Source organism: Lithobates pipiens, unplaced genomic scaffold (genome assembly GCF_037356315.1).
Source record: "Lithobates pipiens isolate NorthernLeopardFrog02 unplaced genomic scaffold, aLitPip1_a1.2 Scaffold_16, whole genome shotgun sequence".
NCBI lineage: Eukaryota > Metazoa > Chordata > Amphibia > Anura > Ranidae > Lithobates > Lithobates pipiens.
In genome coordinates, this window is record NW_027507748.1 from 325896226 (window position 1) to 325915755 (window position 19530).

The 19530-nt window shown below is 42.1% G+C and overlaps 1 protein-coding gene across 2 annotated transcripts in view; it reads right to left on the bottom strand.

Annotated features, from left to right (window-relative positions):
• The window catches only part of HTR1D (5-hydroxytryptamine receptor 1D), a 111195-nt gene extending 92078 nt beyond the window's left edge, over nt 1-19117 (bottom strand). The window contains exon 1 of one of the 2 annotated variants that reach the window (XM_077481748.1): nt 18879-19117. The gene's annotated coding sequence lies outside the window, so the exon portion shown is untranslated. The other variant, XM_077481749.1, reaches the window with a different exon arrangement.
• Nucleotides 19118-19530: the final 413 nt, after the last annotated feature.

Here is a 19530-nt window from a genome sequence, read left to right on the forward strand (position 1 = left end):
CTTTTGACGTGTCCCTGACTATTACTGTCTGCTTGTGGCCCCGACCTTGGCTTCGTCCCTCACCATCCCTATCCTCCTGTTGCCTACTGCGAGTGTGAGCTGGGGGACCCTGGGGGTTGCGACCTGGAGCCAGTTGCAGCCAAGTCCATCCTCACCACTCGAGGCTCTGGTGAACACCTGCTGGCTCTTAGACTCCGCGCCCCCCGAATCTTACGCTCTAACCCCGGTGGGACCTGTCTTCCATCCGTAGCAGTCAGCCGTAGGGTCCACAACCTTGCGGTGCACTCCTGATCCCTACGGTGTGCATCTGATACCTCGCCTCAAGGTGACCTGACACAGTGATTTTAATAATGCTTAAAGTGAAACAATGAAAGTGTAATATTCCTTTCAATTTGGTACCTGGGGGGGTGTCTATAGTATGCCTGTAAAGTGGCGCATGTTTCCCTTCTTTAGAACAGTCCGAGTGTAAAATGACATTTCTAAAGGAAAAAAAGTAATTTAAAAGTACTATTGCTAGCGCCGGCTATAATGAATTGTTGGTCCAGCAATACACATAAAAGTGAATTGATAAAAACAGCATGGTATTTCCCCACAGGAGAAACCTGATCCAAAATTTAAAAAAAAAATGCATGGGGGTCCCCCTAAATTCCATACCAGGCCCTTCAGGTCTGGTATGGATATTAAGGGGAACCCGTGCCAATTTTTGTTTTAAATGGTGTGGGGGTCCCCCTAAAAATCCATACCAGACCCTTATCCGAGCACGCAACCTGGAAGGCTGCAGGAAAAGAGGGGGCACGAAAGAGTGCCTCCCTCCCCTGAACCATACCAGGCCACATGCTGATGGGGAGAAGGGCCTCATCCTCACAACCTTGCTCGGTGGTTGTGGGGGTCTGTGGGTGGGGGGCTTATCGGAATCTGGAAGCCCCCTTTAACAAGGGGACCCCAGATCTCGGCCCCCTCGGTATTACCCATTCACACAGGGGGGGCAGGATATGGGGTCCCCTTGTTAAAGGGGGCTTCCATATTCCGATAAGGCCCCCGCCTGCAGACCCCCACAACCACCGGGCAAGGGTTGTGTGGGCGAGGCCCTTCTCCCCATCAATATGGGGACAAGGTGCTTTGGGGGAGCCGGTACCCCAAAGCACCCTCCAAATGTTGAGGGCATGTGGCCTGGTATAGTTCAGGAGGGGGCGTGCTCTCTCATCCTCAACTCTTTTGCTGCGGCCTGCCAGGTTGTGTGCTCGAATAAGGGTCTGGTATGGATTTTTAAGGGGACCGCACGCCATTTTTAAAACATTTTGGCGTGAGGTTCCCTTTAACCACCTCAATACAGTGCACTTACACCTCCTTCCTGACCAGACCAATTTTCAGCTTTCAGCGCTCTCACAGTTTGAATGACAATTACTCGGTCATCCAACACTGTACCCCAGTCATCCAACACTGTACCCATATGAAACTTGCGTCCTTTTTTCCACACAAATAGAGCTTTCTTTTAGTGGTATTTAATCACTAGTGGGTTTTTTATTTTTTGTGCTATAAATAAAATATAACATAAATTTTGTGAAAAAAATGTCTTTTTCTTTGTTTCTGTCATACATTTTTGCTAATTAGTAATTTTTCTTCATAAATTTTGGCCAAAATGTATGCTGCTACCTCTCTTTGGTAAAAATAACCCACATTAGTATATATTATTTGGTCTTTGTGACAGACAAACTATGGTGCCAATCGCTGAAAATTGATCACATCTGATCAGGCCTTCAGTACATCAGGTGTATCTCATTTCTTGAGACACTAACAAGTCAGGAAAGTACAAATACCCCCCAAATGACCCCTTTTTACAAAGTAGACATTCCGAGGTATTAAGTAAGTAGCATGGTGAGTTTTTTTAAGTTGTCATTTTTTCCCACAATTCTTTGCAAAATGAAGATATATTTTTTTTATTATTATTTTTTTTTACAAAATTGTCATATTATCAGGTTATTTCTCACACACAGCATATGCATACAACAAATTACACCCCAAAATACATTCTGCTACTCTTCCCGAGTACCGCGATACCACATATGTGAGACTTTTACACAGCCTGGCCATATACAGAGCACTAACATTGATGCAGTACCTTCAGACGTTCTACGAGCAAAAATGACGCATCTCATCTCAACCACCTATTACACTTTTGAAGGCCCTGGAGTACCAGGACAATGGAATTCACCATAAAATGACCCCATTTTGGAAAGCAAACACCCCAACGTATAATCTGTGAGGCATAATGAGTCTTTTGAACGGTTAATTTTTTTCCAGAAGTTTTTGGAATATGTGGAAAAAAATTAAAACACATTTTTTTTTACACACAATTGTCAATTTATAAGATATTTCTAACACATAGCATGTATATAGCAAAAATTACACCCCAGAATACATTCTGCTACTCTTCCCAAGTATGGCAATACTATATGTGTAGGACTTTTACACAGCGTGTTCACATAGAGAGGCCGAACATTGAAGTAGTACATTCAGGCATTCTAGGAGCATAAATGACACATCTCATTTCATTCCTACCCATCACACTTTTGAAGGTGCTGGACCACCAGGACAGTGAAATTACCCACAAAATGACCCCATTTTGGAAAGCAAACACCCCAACGTATATTCTAATAGACATGGGCTGCAAATAGGTACTCGGGTACACTGATGGGCTGGAGATAGGTACTCTGATGTGCCGTGACAGGTACTCGGGTACTCTGATGTACCATGACAGGTACTCAGGTACTCTGATGTGCCGTGACGGGTACTCTGATATGCCGTGACAGGTACTCGGGTACTCTGATGGGTCGTGACAGGTACTTGGGTACTCTGATGGACTGGGACAGGTACTCGGGTACTCTGATGGGCTGTGACAGGTACTCGGGTACTCTGATGGGCTGTGACAGGTACTCGGGTACTCTGATGGACTGTGACAGGTACTCAAATACTGTGATGGACTGTGACAGGTACTCTGATGGACTGTGATTGATAGGTAGTATGAGGGGTGGTGACAGGTCCTCTTTATTGGGGGGGGCAATCAGTGTGCTTGATGTGTACTGTAGGCGGTAACGAGATGTTACCGCAATCTCCTCCTCACACACGATCGGTATGTGAGGAGGAGAACCCGGTAACATCTCGTTACCGCGGTTTGTTTACATTTTAATGATCGGCTGTGAAAGGATCACAGCCAATCACGTGGGTAAACAGCCGGCCAATGGCTGTTTACCAGCGTCGGTGACGAGCAGTGTTCCCGGGGAACACGCCGCCACCGACGTGCACGAGCAGCGCGCTCACGATCGCGCGCATGCGCCGTGCACAGTCGGGGTGTGACCATCTGTGATCGGCCGTGACTTCATCACGGACGATCACGTGGTAAACAGCCATAACCAATGGCTGTTCACCCCCTTCGGTGGCGAGCGGTGTCTCCGTGACACTCCGCCACCGAAGAAACGGGTGCGCGAGCGCGATCTTGCTCATTCCCTGTTTAAACGGGAGGCCGTCATATGACAGTCTCCCTCCACAATAGGTCCGCCGACTGGCTGTCATTTGATGGCCAGTGGTCAGCAACTAGTTAAAATCCATTTTTTATTTATTTTGGTTCGGGGGTTCCCCTGTGGGGAAATTCCATGTCGTTTTTATCAATGAACTTTTATGTGTATTGCCGGGACCGACAATTCATTATAGCTGGCGCTAGCGATAGTACTTTTAAATGACTTTTTTTCCTTTAGAAATGCCATTTTGGAATCAGACTGTTCTAAACACAGGAAACATGCGCAACTTTACAGGCATACTATAGACACACCCCAGGTATGAAATTTAAAGGAATATTACACTTTTATTATTTCACTTTAAGCATTATTAAAATCACTGCTCCCGAAAAAACTGCAGTTTTTAAAACTTTTTTTGCATTGATACATGTCCCCTGGGGCAGGATCGAGGTCCCCAAACACTTTTTATGACAATAGCTTGCATATAAGCCTTTAAAATGAGCACTTTTGATTTCTCCCATAGACTTTACAGGGTGTTCTGTGGCTTTTGAATTAGCTGCGAACACCCCAAATTGCTCGCTATTCAGTGAACGGTCAAACAGCCAATGTTCGGGTCAAACTCATGTTTGACCCAAACATAAAGCCCATCCCTACTGGGGACACGTCATGTGGGTTTTAGTTTTGTATGAGTTTTTTGAAGGTGCACTGGACCCGGTTTCTTGCCATGGAGCATTGAAAACCCTGATCACCCTGTGCGCTGCCGATTTCCCCTGCTTCCTGGCACGCCCTGTCTCTCCCCTGCAGTGCTGACAGCTTCCCTCCTCCCCTCTCCCGCTGGCTGCTGCAGGGGATGTTTTAGGATAGATGAATGAATGAACACAGTGGTTAATCTGTACTGATCGGTCCTGTATTTTTTCTTAACGGTGCTTTGGTCTGTGAATGAACAAGAAGCCACTCACCAAAGAGCACTTCCCATTCATTCACTGTCCAGTGCAGCTGAGGCTGCAGAGAAAGAAACTGGGGAAACTGTGTCCTCAGTCCTTTTCTCTCTGTTTAGACCCTTGATATTTCACCAAATCCCCCAGTGGGACTCCTTAGAAAATAGAAACAAATAAATAATAAAAAAATAATTTTGAAAGCAATAATGAAAAGCTACAATTGTAAAAAAAAAAAAAAACTACTGACACCTACCTCTGCCCTACTGACACCAATCTCTGCTCTACAGACACCATCTAATGCTCTGTTGAATGTGTATTTGGGCTCTGGGGTGGACACCCTAATGCAATAGGCTGCGCACACCAATGGTAAGTAGGTAAGTATATCATGGACTAGGCAATTCGACATGGGTTTTCATGTTATTGCTCTAAACATTAAAGTTTAGAACAAATATTAAAATGCAAAATTTCTATTTGATTACGTCTATTAAGTTAAATATGCTTGCTCAGTACAGATTGTTATCTGCATTATTATTATTATTTTTTTTTACTGATACTAGAAAATAATTTATTTAATCCTGCTGCAAAAAAATGCATTTAAAGTGGTTAAAAAAGGCAAAAGTTGTTTTTCTTTTTTTTTTTACCCTATTGCATTTCCTGCATTAAGGTAAAATATATCTCACTACTGTATCTGACTCCCCCCCCCCCCCCGAACACTTACCTGACACCACTCATGATCCAGCACTGTTCCCACCTGCAGCCCCCCTCTCCTCTCTTCTTGGCTTTCCAGTCTTTACTGAGAACAGCAGGAGCCATAGGCTCCTGCTGCTGTCAGTCAAATCCTGTGGGGATAGAGCAGGGGGCATGGCCATACAGTTTGTGTCAATAGAATCACACAGCCTCCTGGCTCAGGGGTGCACATAGAGCTTGCTATGGAGGCACAGAGCAGGTAAGTATAACATCTATTTAATTGTAATTTAAAAAAATATGATTTTAGTGTCATTTAAAATTTATGGTAAAGGTTACATTTGTCTTAATTAAAATAACAAAGACACGGAATAGTGGATCGGCCCTGCCCCCTCTCTTCTGATTGGCTAACTGACATAAATTGACAGCAGTGGGAGCCAATGGCCCCACTACTGTGTCTCAGCCAATCAGAGAGGGGGAGTCTATGCCTATCGCATTACATTTTATGAAGGCTTAACAATGCAGCAGGAATGAGTAAACTGATAGCATATACTGTATGTATACAGTATGTTAATGTAAGGTTACAAAAAGTGCAGCAAAATAATAAAATGATGTAGTAACATGGCTGAGCAATTAAATGGAATACATAAATATTGAATATATTTATTGTGATAAACATGTAATATGCATACACTGTTTATCTATTTATGTGTGTCTGTGTGTATATGCATAAATGCATTATATGCATAAATTAAATTGAAATTAGTTATATAAATGATTTCATAAAAAAGCATTTCATTACATTTTTAGTTGTATGTGTTTTTTGTTCTATTTAGCATTACTGTTTGTTATATCCTGCAGATGTCACTGTTGCAATCTTCAATGTGAGCACTACAGCATGTCTGATTAATACTGTATATTCTCTGTAATAGTTTCTTGAACAGTCATTGTATTAGCCTTCTGGATGCTATAAACTGCCCCCTTTAGCACAGTGAAACCCTTATTGCAATACACTGGTTTATTTGCAACCATGCTGTGATTAAACCAGTGGTGTGCTAGCTACTCACTAGATTAAGAGCCAGAGCCAGTGACTGCTAGGCCTGAGTACTTGGAAGATGCACTTATAAGTGGCATAACTAGAACCTTCAGGGCCCTGATGCAAGAAACCATGAAGGGCCCCCCTGACACCCGGACAGGGCCCTTTTCTCCGAGCCCAGTGGCGGAACAACAGGGCCCGGTCGCAAGTGGGTGGCTGTATATAAAGGAACCAATCTCTCCATTTTCCCCTGCTTCTCCTCCTCTCCCTCTCGCTGGCATTCAGCGGCTTGCAGGAGGAAAATGGAGAGATTGGTTCCTCTATGCCAGTGTTAGGTGAATGGGGCTGCACTGCAACCACTCTGCAACTGTGTTTATTGCATGTAGTTGCAGCATAGTGATGATTCATTTAAGGGGTTAAAACAGTCGGTCAGGAGGCAACATGCTACCTCTTTGCTGACTGTCAAATGCCTCTGAAACGCATTCTAAGCATGTATTGCTTTTCAGAGGAACAGCATTTTTTTGTTGGTACTTTGAACAAGCAAGAAAAAAAATCAATTCTGATTGTACACATATAGGGTGTCAGGATTAAACGCGCATACATAAAATGTGCCTACATACATCTAAACACACACATATATATAAACACACACACATAATACACAGATACACTGTGTACACATACATACATTGCACACATCTAAAACATACATACATACAGAGAGCCTTTTAAAAATTGTCAGTGCTTTACCTGTAGGGGGAGTCAAAGAGTACAGCACACACTGTGCTTTCACTTTAGGTCTATCAGTGTGACCAGCTCCCTGCACAGTTCCGATTATAATTCGGCTGAGGATCGGGGAGCTCGGTCTCAGCCACCCCTGCCTCTCCTCCTATTGAGATATACAGGGGGCCCTCAAGGGGCCCAGTTACCATGGCTACCTAGCAACCCCTATACTTTTGCCACTGCCACTTATCCCTGAGTATATATTGATTTTGTGAATGTCTATATTTACATGACATCTTCAAGGGTAGACTAATGTAGGTAAAATTATTTCTGACTCACAGTAGCTGGTGAGTCTGGTTAATTGGACAGGGTTACTGTAAGTCAGGTTAGAGGGCTCCACAAGTCAGGCCTCTGGTATCTCTCCCTGGTTCTAGAAGCTTGGAGAAATCTCTAGAAGCTAGTGGGAGGAGGCCAGGAGGTATTGATCTGCATAGTTATGGGAATCTGGCCAATCCTCAGGCAGGACACCTGGCAGGGTGGCTGGGTCAGCCCATAAATATTGTGAAGGCTGGCCAGCAGGGGAGTCAGGTGGAAGTATTGATGCTGTGTTGTGTAGCCTGGGAAGGAACCCCAGGGCTGAGGGGAGTGCTGACTCCAGGCTGGGAGCTGAGGAAGGACAGAGGGATCTCTACTACCCCACAGTCTCTTCTAGGAGACACCCTGGCTTGCATGGGAGACCCTGGACAGCAGGAGGCCTGAACAGCAGTTTTTTTCAAAAGAACCAGGATTTCCAGGGACAGTTTACCTCTACATCCCCAGGGCTTAAAAGGTAGAAAGCTGCCGGATATAATATCCATCAACAAGCTAATGCCCAATCCCTTGTTCTGGGATATTTCACCAAGTAGCCAGGTGGGCTGATATTCTCAAGAGAGGGGAAAGAGAGCTCCTGCCACTTGGGATTTTGCTAAAATAAATTCCACCCAGGGGACACAGGGCTCCTACAAGGGGAATTTACATTGACAATTCCAGAAAGACTGTTGCTGTTCCAGAGGGAATACAGTCGAGGATTTGTAACTTTTGTGGTGCACATAGGAAAGGAAGTTTTCCTCATTGTTGTTCTTCAAGTCAGGTTGGGCATCCCATAATCCCTATTCCCTATCCAAATTGTTTTCCCCAAAAAAACAAAAACAAAAAACAAGCCAATAGACTGATTCTTTATCTCTGAATAAAAGTTGAAAAAAATGCATGTTGCGTGGCTGTGCAGGAATAGGAGGACCCAAAATCCAACAGCTTTCCTTCTACTTTCTTACTAAGATATAGTGCCCTGTTCAGTAAAGTGCCTCTGTGTGTAGGTGGTCATCTTGGTAGAGGCGAGGTTTTTTCTTTCTCATGTCAGAGCTGCCCCCAGATGACTGCTGATCTAATGAATGGTAGTAGAATATTTAAAGAGGAACTGAACTCTGGAAGTTTTGCCTAAAAAAGGTAGGCAGAGAGCAAAGGATAACTCCCCAGTAATGACTGGGTTTTCCCTGCAGCTAATGTGTTTCTTTGAGTAGGCAGCCATCTTGGCATAGACAGGGATTTTACTTCATCATGTCAGAGCCTCCAGTAAAGAATGACAGCATAATAGTGACATCATTAATCTCACAAATTAACAGCTATGATACTCAAAGCACTGGAGTCTTAAGCCCCATACACACTATCAGATTTTCTGCTGATTTTTTCCTTCAGATTTACAAAAACCATGTAGTGCAAGGGCCTGCCTGATTGCATACAAATTGAAACTCCTAAGGTTTGACCTCATATTATATGGTTTTGGTTAATCTGAAGCAAAAAATCAGCAGAAAATCTAATAGAGTGTATGGGGCTTTATGATATATTCAAATATCAGGTTGTGCATTTCTATTTCTCAGGAGGAATCGAATACTAAAGTATAGCATTCAGGGCACTGTAAGGCACAATTAAACAACATTTCTGCATATTTCTCATAGTATGATAAATCTTCACTTATGCCGTGTACACACGGTCGGACTTTCTGGCATAAAAAGTCTGACGGAATAATTTCATCAGATATTCCGATCATGAGTGGGCTTCAGCTGACTTTTTTTTTTTTTTCGAAAATTCTGACGGACCTAGAAATAGAACATCTTTCCGACGGAATCAATTCATATCGGGAAAACCGTTCGTCTGTATGCTGTTCCGACGGACCAAAAACGACGCAAGGGCAGCTATTGGCTACTGGCTATTTAACTTCCTTTTTCTAGTCCTGTCGTACGTGTTGTACGTCACCGCATTCTAAACTATTGGACTTTGGTATGATTGTGTGTTGGCAAGTCCATTTCAGTGGAACTCTGTCAGAAAAACCCTCAGAGTTTATTCTGACAAAAAAAATCATGTGTACGCTCCATTACAGTTCAGATCCACTTTAAGAATCTGCCGACAATGCCAATTATTAGATACTATTCACCTCTGAATATTTGGTCAAATCAGTTTATTAGACTTTTGTGGTACTAGATGAAGTTGTAGTATTAAAAGTAACAAACAGAAGGACTTTTTAATAACAGAATTCCAAGCAAACATCAAAGTACTTGGTTAATATATTTATATGGTTTACTGATTTACCTGACAAAACTTTGCTGCGGGAGCCTGTGATTTCCAAGGCATGGGCCCATGGACTCCTTTTGCCTCCAGCATGTTTAGTTTACAACAATTACTATACAGAATTTCAAAACATGTATTTCAAATATGCATTCATCTGTTTAGCTAAACAATTTAGTATCAATATTTAATATCAATATAAAACTCAGTCCCAGCTTCCTGTAGACACCGGAAGTCCCTCAGATTGATATTTAATTGCAGATAGTAGCATCGAGAGCACACTTGATTGTATTCCACCTTCCTACAGATCCCTCTGGATCAATAAGCATGATTTTCACCAGTCTATCAGTCTATGACACTAAAACTGAATTGTAGCATTGTAGAAAGGTATTGGAATGAATAAACAAGACCTAACCAAGATCAGATACCTTAAAAAGAGTCATAGGGAAAATAAACTACTGCAGGTGTCAAATGATGAATTATAAAGGTGTATGCACATACTATACCCGCAACAGGCTCCCAAACCCACCAAAGATACATGCCAGTTTGTTTTGATAGTTAAATCTTTAGCACTTCCTCATATTGCCAAAGCTTGACCACTCTTTCCTCCCTCCTGTACATTCCTGTTGATCAGTGAGGCTACCCATTATAGCAATACTCCAATAGGAATATATATTGGGCTTAGCAGCAAGTTCTGATACTACACTAAAGTGTATGAGCTTTACTAGTCAAAACAGCCTCAAACTGTCCTGGAGGCTGCTGCGGGTAAGTGTTGGTACCTTTAGGCATCGGCAATCTATGTCAGCAGCAGTTTTTCCTTATTTTTTTTCATGACAGAGTCTCTTTTAGACACATCGGGAGGCAAATCTGAAATTACTCTGATGCTTTAAAAGAGAGCCGCTAGCAGATATAAAGAGTAAGTACCTAGAGGTGCCTGCACTTAACTACTGCAACTCTTGTTTCCTCCTGCTGTGCTCACATGCTAGGCTGTTCTGAACAGACAAAGCTCAGACACTTCTATGTAGTGTCAGAAGTTCATGCTCTCTTTCTCACCCATTCAATTTTTGCACTATGATGTGCTGTCCCTTTGGCCAATATGAAAGTGTGGAGATGAGTGACAGTGGGCAGTAAGTTCCAACACCAAAAACTACAAGAGTTGTGCCTATTAAGAAAAGTACAGGATGCGTTTGTATTATATTTTATTTTCTATGGTTGAAAAAAAAACCATACTAAACATCCCCTTTGCATAAAGATAGCACTCAAAAAAACAAGGGAACCTCATATTTACTTCATATTTTCTATATTTAAATGGTCTGTGGTACTAGTAGATATCTCAGTCAACCAACACATTCAAGCTGATTTTTGGATTTCATTTAGGATTTCATGTCTAAAATTGAATATAATGTCACATGGCAATTGCTATGTTTTCAGAATTGCTATGTTGGGTCATTACCCCTAATGTAACCTCTGTACTCTACCTAAACGGGTTACGGAGGAAATGCTCTGCTATTTTTTAAAGCAGGCATGATCTGGCAGTTGTGAACTTGGAACAACTCAGAGCAGAGCACATCTGATCTCACTACTTACAGGGGAAATTGAGAAATGGAAGTGTCTTGTTTCTCCTCTACCCTCCATCCGGAATACAACGTGTGTAATGTAAGAGCCCAGTATACCCATGGCATGGGGCCATGGACTTCTATGGGGTAGAACACAAATTATATAGAAGTGGCTCTGCAAATATAAACACATATATTAAAGCACAGCTGCTATTGCTTGTTTACATTCCATTATTGCTGTATAATGGTAATTACAATGAAGCAGTAAACATGTTAAAGTAGACTATGGGGGGGGGGTAGATAATATACTTACTTTTTCTCCAGCTTCTACCCATGGTACCTAGGCAAGATGTCCAAGATATACCAAAATGTCATTAGGGATGAGCTTTTGGTCAACCAAGAGTTTGACTCAGTTTCAATCAGTTTGCCATTTATCAAGTGGACAAACTAAATGGCCAGATTTTTCCCACCTGTCTCAACATATGTCTGCTGCAGCTCTAAATGACATCTTCTAGCCACCCACTAGAAGCTGTCATTTAGTAAACAAGCCAGCAGCGCACATGGTGAACAACATTGATCAAATATGTCCATGACCATATTTGGTCAGTGACATCACCCGGAATCCTCAGCCGATTTATTATCATTGAGCAGTAAGTCAGGGAGCTGTAATTTGCGATAGGAGTACGACAAGAGAGAATCATCATGGCAGAGGTTCTGTTTGTGTCGATGGGTCAAATGTTCATCACGTTTGACGATGGATCCACATTGCTGGCTGTTGAATTTACATGGTGGGACATGTTATTCACAAAAAATTTTTTTTCTTTATTGTCAGTGAGTTTTATTTTAAAGGGGGCTTTCAGATTGTGAGAAAACCCACTCTGACAAGGCACCCTTTTAAAGAGGATCTCTGCCCACCCACCCACCCTTTTTTTTCACCCCCTGATACTCACCCACTCAGAGGATCCAGCTTTGTCCCGCTAAGATCCTTATCCATATGTTTTTTTGCATGGGGAGTCCCTTAAAATCCATTCCAGACCCCTACCTAGGATAACTGTCTGGTGTGAATTTTGGTGGGGACCCCATGCAGTCTTGCTTTTTTTTTTTAGAGGCTTCATATAAATTTTAAGGGGGCCCAATGCCAAAATACAACCAAAGAATGGCGCCCCCCCCCTCCAAATGCCATACCAGACTCTTTTGTTGGAGAACACCCTTCAGGTGTGCTACTTCACATACCAGTTTAAAGTGACCCCGAAACATGTTATTTAAATGAATTGTGTACTTTTAATGTTGTCCTTTAAGCTTAAAGCGGGATTCCACCCTAAAGTGGAACCTCCGCTGATCGGATCCCTCCCCCCCTCCGGTGTCACAATTGACACCTTTCAGGGGGGAGGGGGGTGGAAAAACCTGTCAAAGACAGGTATTTACACCCACTTCCGGGCATAGACTCCCGTGGGAGTCTACGCCATTTCCTGCCCTGCCGTGCTGTCTGCTGGGACACACACGGGTCCCAGTGACAGCGCGGAGATTTCCTATTGCGCGGCGCGACTCGCGCATGGGCAGTAGGGAACCGGGAAGTGAAGCCGATTCGCTTCACTTCCTGATTCCCTCACCTAGAATGGTGGCGGCAGCAGCCGAGAGCCGAGCGATCGATCGGCCTCGGCTGCCGGCATCGCTGGAACCCGGGACAGGTGAGTGTCCATTTATTAAAAGTCAGCAGCTGTAGTATTTATAGCTGCTGGCTTTTAATATTTTTTTTTTTTTGGTGGAATCCCTCTTTAAATAGAAGTGATTCTAAAGTCTAGTTTTTTTGTTTTTTTTAAATAACAAGCATGTTATACTTACCTCCTCTGTGTAGTTAGTTTTGCACAGGGCAGCCTGGATCCTCCTCTTTTCGGGTTCCCTTTCACTGCTCCTGGCCCCTCCCTCCTGTCGAGTGCCCCCACAGCAAGCTTGCTATGAGGCAAGCCTCTTTTGTGTCCATTCAGACACGGAGCTGCTGTATGGCCCCACCCCCTCTCTCTCCTGATTGGCTAACTGACTTTCATTGACAGCCACAGGAGCCAATGGCACCACTGCTGTGTCTCAGACAATCAGGAGTAGAGCCCCGGACGGCCGAGGGATTCGTGGACATTGCTGGACAGAAATGGGGCTCAGGTAAGTATTAGAAGGTGCTGGGGACTCTGCTACACACAGAAGGTTTTTAATGTTAGTGCATAAATACATTAAGATAAAAAAACCTTCTGCTTTTACAACCCTTTTAAATGTTACCCTTAAAGCTCAACTAATGTGGGTATACATCCTACACATTTTTTACCTTAAAGCATTCCTTGCATTATAGTAAAAAATGTGTAAACATCAGTATCCATCCTCACCCCCCTTTTACTTACCAGAGCCCTCATTCGATCCAGTGCTATGCCCGTCTTCAGATTTTCTCTCCCCCTCACTTGCTGGTCTCACTGGCATTGCTGAGGCAGCAGGAGCCATTGGCTCTCGCTTCTGTCAATCAAAAGTCAGTCAAAGCATAACTTACCATAGCATGTGACGGAAGAATGCACACAGGAAACTGACTCACTGTGACCAAAACGAAACAGCTTAGAGGTCCCTGAGAGATGTTTCACGCCCTAGTGGGCGTAATCATCAATGATTAAGCCCACTAGTTGTGAAATGTGTCTCAGGGACCTTTCCTGCAGGTGGAGAGCAGAGCTGAAGCCATCTTAATATAGCTGGTTTCGTTTTGGTCACAGTGAGTCTTAGTCCTGCGTGCGATCGGTTGCCATTTTTCTGTAGCATATGGCAGTATGACAAGCAGTTTTATTCTGTCTGCGCCTCTATATTACATGTCATGCTGACTTATATCAGTGATAGGAGCATTGGAGCAGTACTTTTTTTTGCTTGTCTACCTGCTAGCATAATGTAAAATATAATAACAGAAATAAAAAAATTGAACAAAACTCAGGCACTCAATCAAGGTTGTTTAATTCTCCAGTATGTACTGAAAACCTAAATGCCTGTTTTGGGTGGACTAACCCTTGAAAAAATATTGGTTATCAATGGCAAGTGTCCTTTTTTCTGATTAGGGCTGTGCAAGTCACAAGGGTGTATTGATCAGAATTCATATCTTCACTAGCACTGAAAAATATTCTTCATGTAAAAATTTAGACGTTGGTTTGATACTTTTTAGTGCAAATAATATCTCCAATGATACTAGAATTGTTGGTATATTTGATCCAGGTAATTCTCCACTAGGGTCAAGCAGAATTTGTTTATCCCTATGTAAGAGGAAGTTGCCAGCTACCTCATCAAGAATGGCATACCAACCTGAGATTTCTTTAACCACTTCAGCCCCAGAAGGTTTTACACCCTTGCTGACCAGGCCATTTTATGCGATACGGCACTGCGTTATTTTAACTGACAACTGCGCGGACGTGCGACACTGTACCCAAATAAAATTGATGTCCCCTTTTCTCCCAACAAATAGACCTTTTTTGGTGGTATTTGATCACCTCTGCATTTTTTATTTATTTCGCTATAAACAAAAAAAGACCTACAATTTTGAAGAAAAAAAACAATATTGTTTACTTTCTGCTATAAAACATGTGTAAAATGTAAAACATCAAATTTCTTCATCAATTTAGGTCAATATGTATTCTGCTACAGGTTTTTGGCAAAAAAAATCCCAATAAGCGTACATTGATTGGTTTGCGCAAAAGTTATAGCATCTACAACCTATGGGATAGATTTATGTACTTTTTTTAGTTATTGTTTTTTCTAGTAATGATGGTGATCAGTGATTTTTAGTGGGACTCCGACATTGCGGCGGACAAATCTGACACTAAGTGCCACTTTTTGGGGACCAGTGACACCAATACAGTGATCATTGCTACTCTTTATAAATGATACTGGCAGGGAAGGAATTAACATCAGGGGCAATCAAAGGGTTAAGTGTGCTCCTAGGGATTACTTTCTAACTGTGGGGGGGGGGGGGGGGGGGAGTTGTGACTGGAGGAAAACAGCAATTCATGTTTCTGCTTAGCAGAAACACAAAATCTCAATTTTCCTCCCTCACAGGATGATGATCTGCCTTGTTTACATAGGCAGACCGCTATTCTGACTCTTCAGAGAACGATTGTGAGCGCCGGACCGCTGATTGGCTCCCACTGTGTCCAATCACAGTGGGAGCGGGTCACTGGCAGCTCTCACGTGCGGCCCAGACCTTAATGCACGAAATCACGTACAGGTACGTGATTTCACGCAGCTGGGCTGCCCTGCCACAGTATATATGCGGTAGGCAGTCCAGAAGCGGTTAAGATTTGGTTGAATTTTGTGCATTCATTTAAACCTTGCTAACCACAGTATATTACTATGTGGATTTAATATTCACAATAAAAATATCACTGGATCATGCTAGTTATAGTTTATGAATCTACCAGCATCACATATTAAAATTGCTACTGCTTGCTCCTACTATTGGTCAATGAGTGCTCATTCTCCGAACACAGGAAAATCTCATAGATGGAAACAGAATGTCATTGAATCTTCTTAACACGCTCTTATACACAGTGACCATCACAACATAGCATTCAGCAAATTTACAAGATCTTTCTCAGATTTTTTTCAAAAACTGTTCAAATTCAATCAGCATGCTGAAAATTTTCCAATAATCCTATTGATTGTCAATATTGGACACGCTTTTTCAGTCATAATGCAATTGTTGAACACCATTCTTAAGTCAGTTGCATTTTCTGTGAATCACTTCTGTGAACAGTGGTTCTCAACCCTTCTAGTGCCGTTACCCCTTGATAAAATTTCCCAAGTTGTGGGGACCCCTAACAGTACAATTATTTTCGTAGCATGGGTTGTCAACACCCAAGGCAAGACAAGTAATTTTCAACCCTAACCCATGGAGATTTAGCACTCCTTGAGTCCCTTCCACTCGTAGAGTATTAAAACCCCTTATGGTACATTTTAGGATGTACCACTCTTTCTCCTTGTTTGTTATTTCTCTGAGGCTGTGTTCACACCTATGCAAATTGGATGCAGGGTTTCTCCGCATCCAATTCAGTGGCAGTGCTGGGGGGGGGGGAGTTCTGATCAGACAACTTAGGTGCTCTTGATCAAGGTCATCTGCTGATCTGAGAACTGTAGTGGGGACTTTTAATGGCAACTATAATCACAGGTAATGTTACTCACTGTGTCTCCAGCTTTGTGGTGTCTTTTAGAAATGACACCTATGCCAAAATCAAGAGATGGGCTGTCCTCCAGCCCCTCCCACTTCACATTCCTCACCAGTCAGCTGACCTCTAGTCTCTGCCCCCCAGCCATGCCATGAACTGAATGGGCAGTTCGAAGAGGCTGAGTGGGCAGCTACGGGCTCCAGGAACAGCCCAGCTGGGTGGCCATGGGCTCCAGAGACAGCACTTCTGGGCAGCCGCGAAAAGTCTGGAAGAGTGGTATGAGCTCCAGGAACAGTCCAGGATTCCATGACCCCCAAGGGGGTCCCAACCCCCAGGTTGAAAACCACTAAGAGTATAGATAAGCAAAAACGTAACCTACACCATGGGGGTTATTTACTAAAGGCAAATCCACTTTGCACTACAAGTGCACTTGGAAGTGCAGTCACTGTAGATCTGAGGGGGACATGCAAGGAAAATAGACAGCATTTTAGCCTGCGCATGATTAGATGATAAAATCAGCAGAGCTTACCCTCATTTCTGAGCTTCCCCTCAGATCTACAGCAACTGCACTTACAAGTGCACTTTCAAGTGCACTGACAGTGCATTTGTGGTGCAGAGCGGATTTGCATTTAGTAAATCAACCCAAGGTTTACATTTTTAGATGAAGCTTCTTTTTCTAGAAAACATGTATAAGTGCGTTATTTCACGCAGCCGGGCCGCCCTGCCGCAGTATATATATGGTAGGCGGTCCAGAAGCAGTTAAGATTTTGTTGAACTTAGTGCATTCATTTAAGCCTTGCTAACCACAGTATATTACTATGTGGATTTTATATTGACAATAAAAATATTGCTGAATCACATTAGTTACAGTTTATGAATCTACCAGCATCACATACTAAAATTGCTACTGCTTGCTCCTACTATTGGTCAATGAGTGCTTATACTTTCCTAGGCTATCCGAACACAGGAAAATCTCATAGATGGAAACAGCATGTCCTCGAATATTCTCAACACGCTCTTATACACAATGACCATCACAACATAGCATTCAGCAAATTTACAAGATCCTTCTCTGTTTTTTTTTCAAAAAGTGTTCAAATTCAATCAGCATGCTGAAAATTATTTGTCAATGATCCTATTGATTGTCAATATTAGACACTCGTTTGCAGTCAATATGCAATTGTTGAAAGCTATTCCTAAATCTTTTTTTTTTTTTAAAGTACACCATGTTTAAAAAAAAATTTCATTAGCCATATCATTATATGAAGCTTCCATTTCTAGAAAATACGTCCGTTTCTCTAAAGAGATCCATCAATATAATAAGGAGGTCAGGGTGGCTGTTTAAAGCCTGACTCATCCACATAAAGCAAGCTGTAGCAGTACTATTGAACAGAGGTGACAGTTCAAGTAAAATTTGGGAGAAATACTGACTCACAGGTATATCTACTGTATATCATTGGGGGTTATTTATGAAAGGCAAATCCACTTTGCACTGCAAGTGCACTTGGAAGTGCAGTCACTCTAAATCTAAGGAGTAGATCTGAAATGAATGGAAGCTCTGCTGATTTTATCATCCAATCATGTGCAAGCTAGAATGCTGTTTTTTATTTTCCTTGCATGTCCCCCTCGGATCTACAGTGGCTTTACTTGCAAGTGCACTTCCAGTGCAATTTCAAGTGCACTTGCAGGGCAAAGTGGATTTTCCTTTAGTAAATAACCCCCAATTGTATTATGGGTCTTTTCTTGTAAAATAGATATTGGGGGCTATTTACGAAAGGCAAATCCACTTTGCACTACAAGTGCAAAGTGCACTTGATATTGCACTTGGAAGTGCAGTCGCTGTAAATCTAAGGGGTAGATCTGAAATGAGTGGAAGCTCTGCTGATTTTATCATCCAATCATGCGCAAGATAAAATGCTGTTTTTTATTTTCCTTGCATATCCCCCTCGGATCTACAGCGACTTTACTTTCAAGTGCACTTTCAGTGCAATTTCAAGTGCACTTTGCACTTGTAGTTTGCTCTTGTAGTGCAAAGTGGATTTGCCTTTAGTAAATAACCCCCATTGCTACTGAAAAATATATCAAACAGCACCATAACATCCAACTGATCCTGACTGTATGAGGGTTACAATTTTTACAAAACACAGACTCATAAAAAAAAAAAAGACAAAACAACAAACAAACAAGTAAAAGGCAAAAACCTAAAGTTCTGGACGCTAAAAAGTGGGGTGACTGCAATGATCCCCAAACATTACAAAGACATATGTTACAATAATGTATCCAAATTGCAAATGAATCTGCTGATCTAACACTTTAATTACCTGGCGGCTTGGTTTACTAATGCAGACCTGTATACAAGTCATAAATAACTATAAACTGTTGACATCTGACATCCGGTTTGTGTTCATCTCTTCCTTAAGCAAAAGATATATGAATTATAATACAGAGCTTTGAAACTGCTAACACTAAAGAAAATTCATCTTACCAGCATAAGAAGAGCAAAGCAAAAGTAGAATTTTTTTGGCTTTTCAAGAAGTGCATGTCAAATCTCCTTTGTAAGATAATAGCTGTGTGTACTGTCAGTAACTGCGCTAAAAGCATCTACATCACATTTATTACCAAGGAGATAGAAAAGAAGAAAAAAAAAATGCTCTAACCCTATTTCTTGGCAATAAATCCAAAGACACATCTTCTGTTTTTGTTTTCTTTTTGCCAGGGTTTGTATTCCACATTCAGGCTGTTTATACATGTAATCTTGTCTTCTCCATTCGCATTCTTCCAGTTGTGGTTCAAATCCTCAATATCCCTTTTGGGCATTCCAGAAAATGCTGATTTCTGCTAAGTTCCATTGTGGAAAAGTGCAGAGCAGTACCGAGCGGTGCTTGCAACTGAAGCTTATAGCTGCCTCCAGTTCATATTGATGTAGGATTCACAGTATAAGCTAAGGGAGGAGTTAAAGTGTTCGCATCAGCATGTACAGAGTACATTAACCACTTCTTACACTAATGAATGGGGATATGCAAAATGCACACACATGAATATACTGTACACATTCTTAACTACTACTGATAAACTAAATCAGGATTTTTTTCTAATCTCTTTTTGCTATATTGTGTTTAAAAAATAAGGGGTAAATTATATGTCATAAAATAACAAATAACATGGCTACGCACAAAAGCATGTCAGGAAGATATTGTGGCCAGTAATATTTGTATCTGTCACATAATTATATAAATTTAGGGGGTTATTTACGAAAGGCAAATCCACTTTGCACTGCAAGCGTACCTGGAAGTGCATTTGCTCTAAATC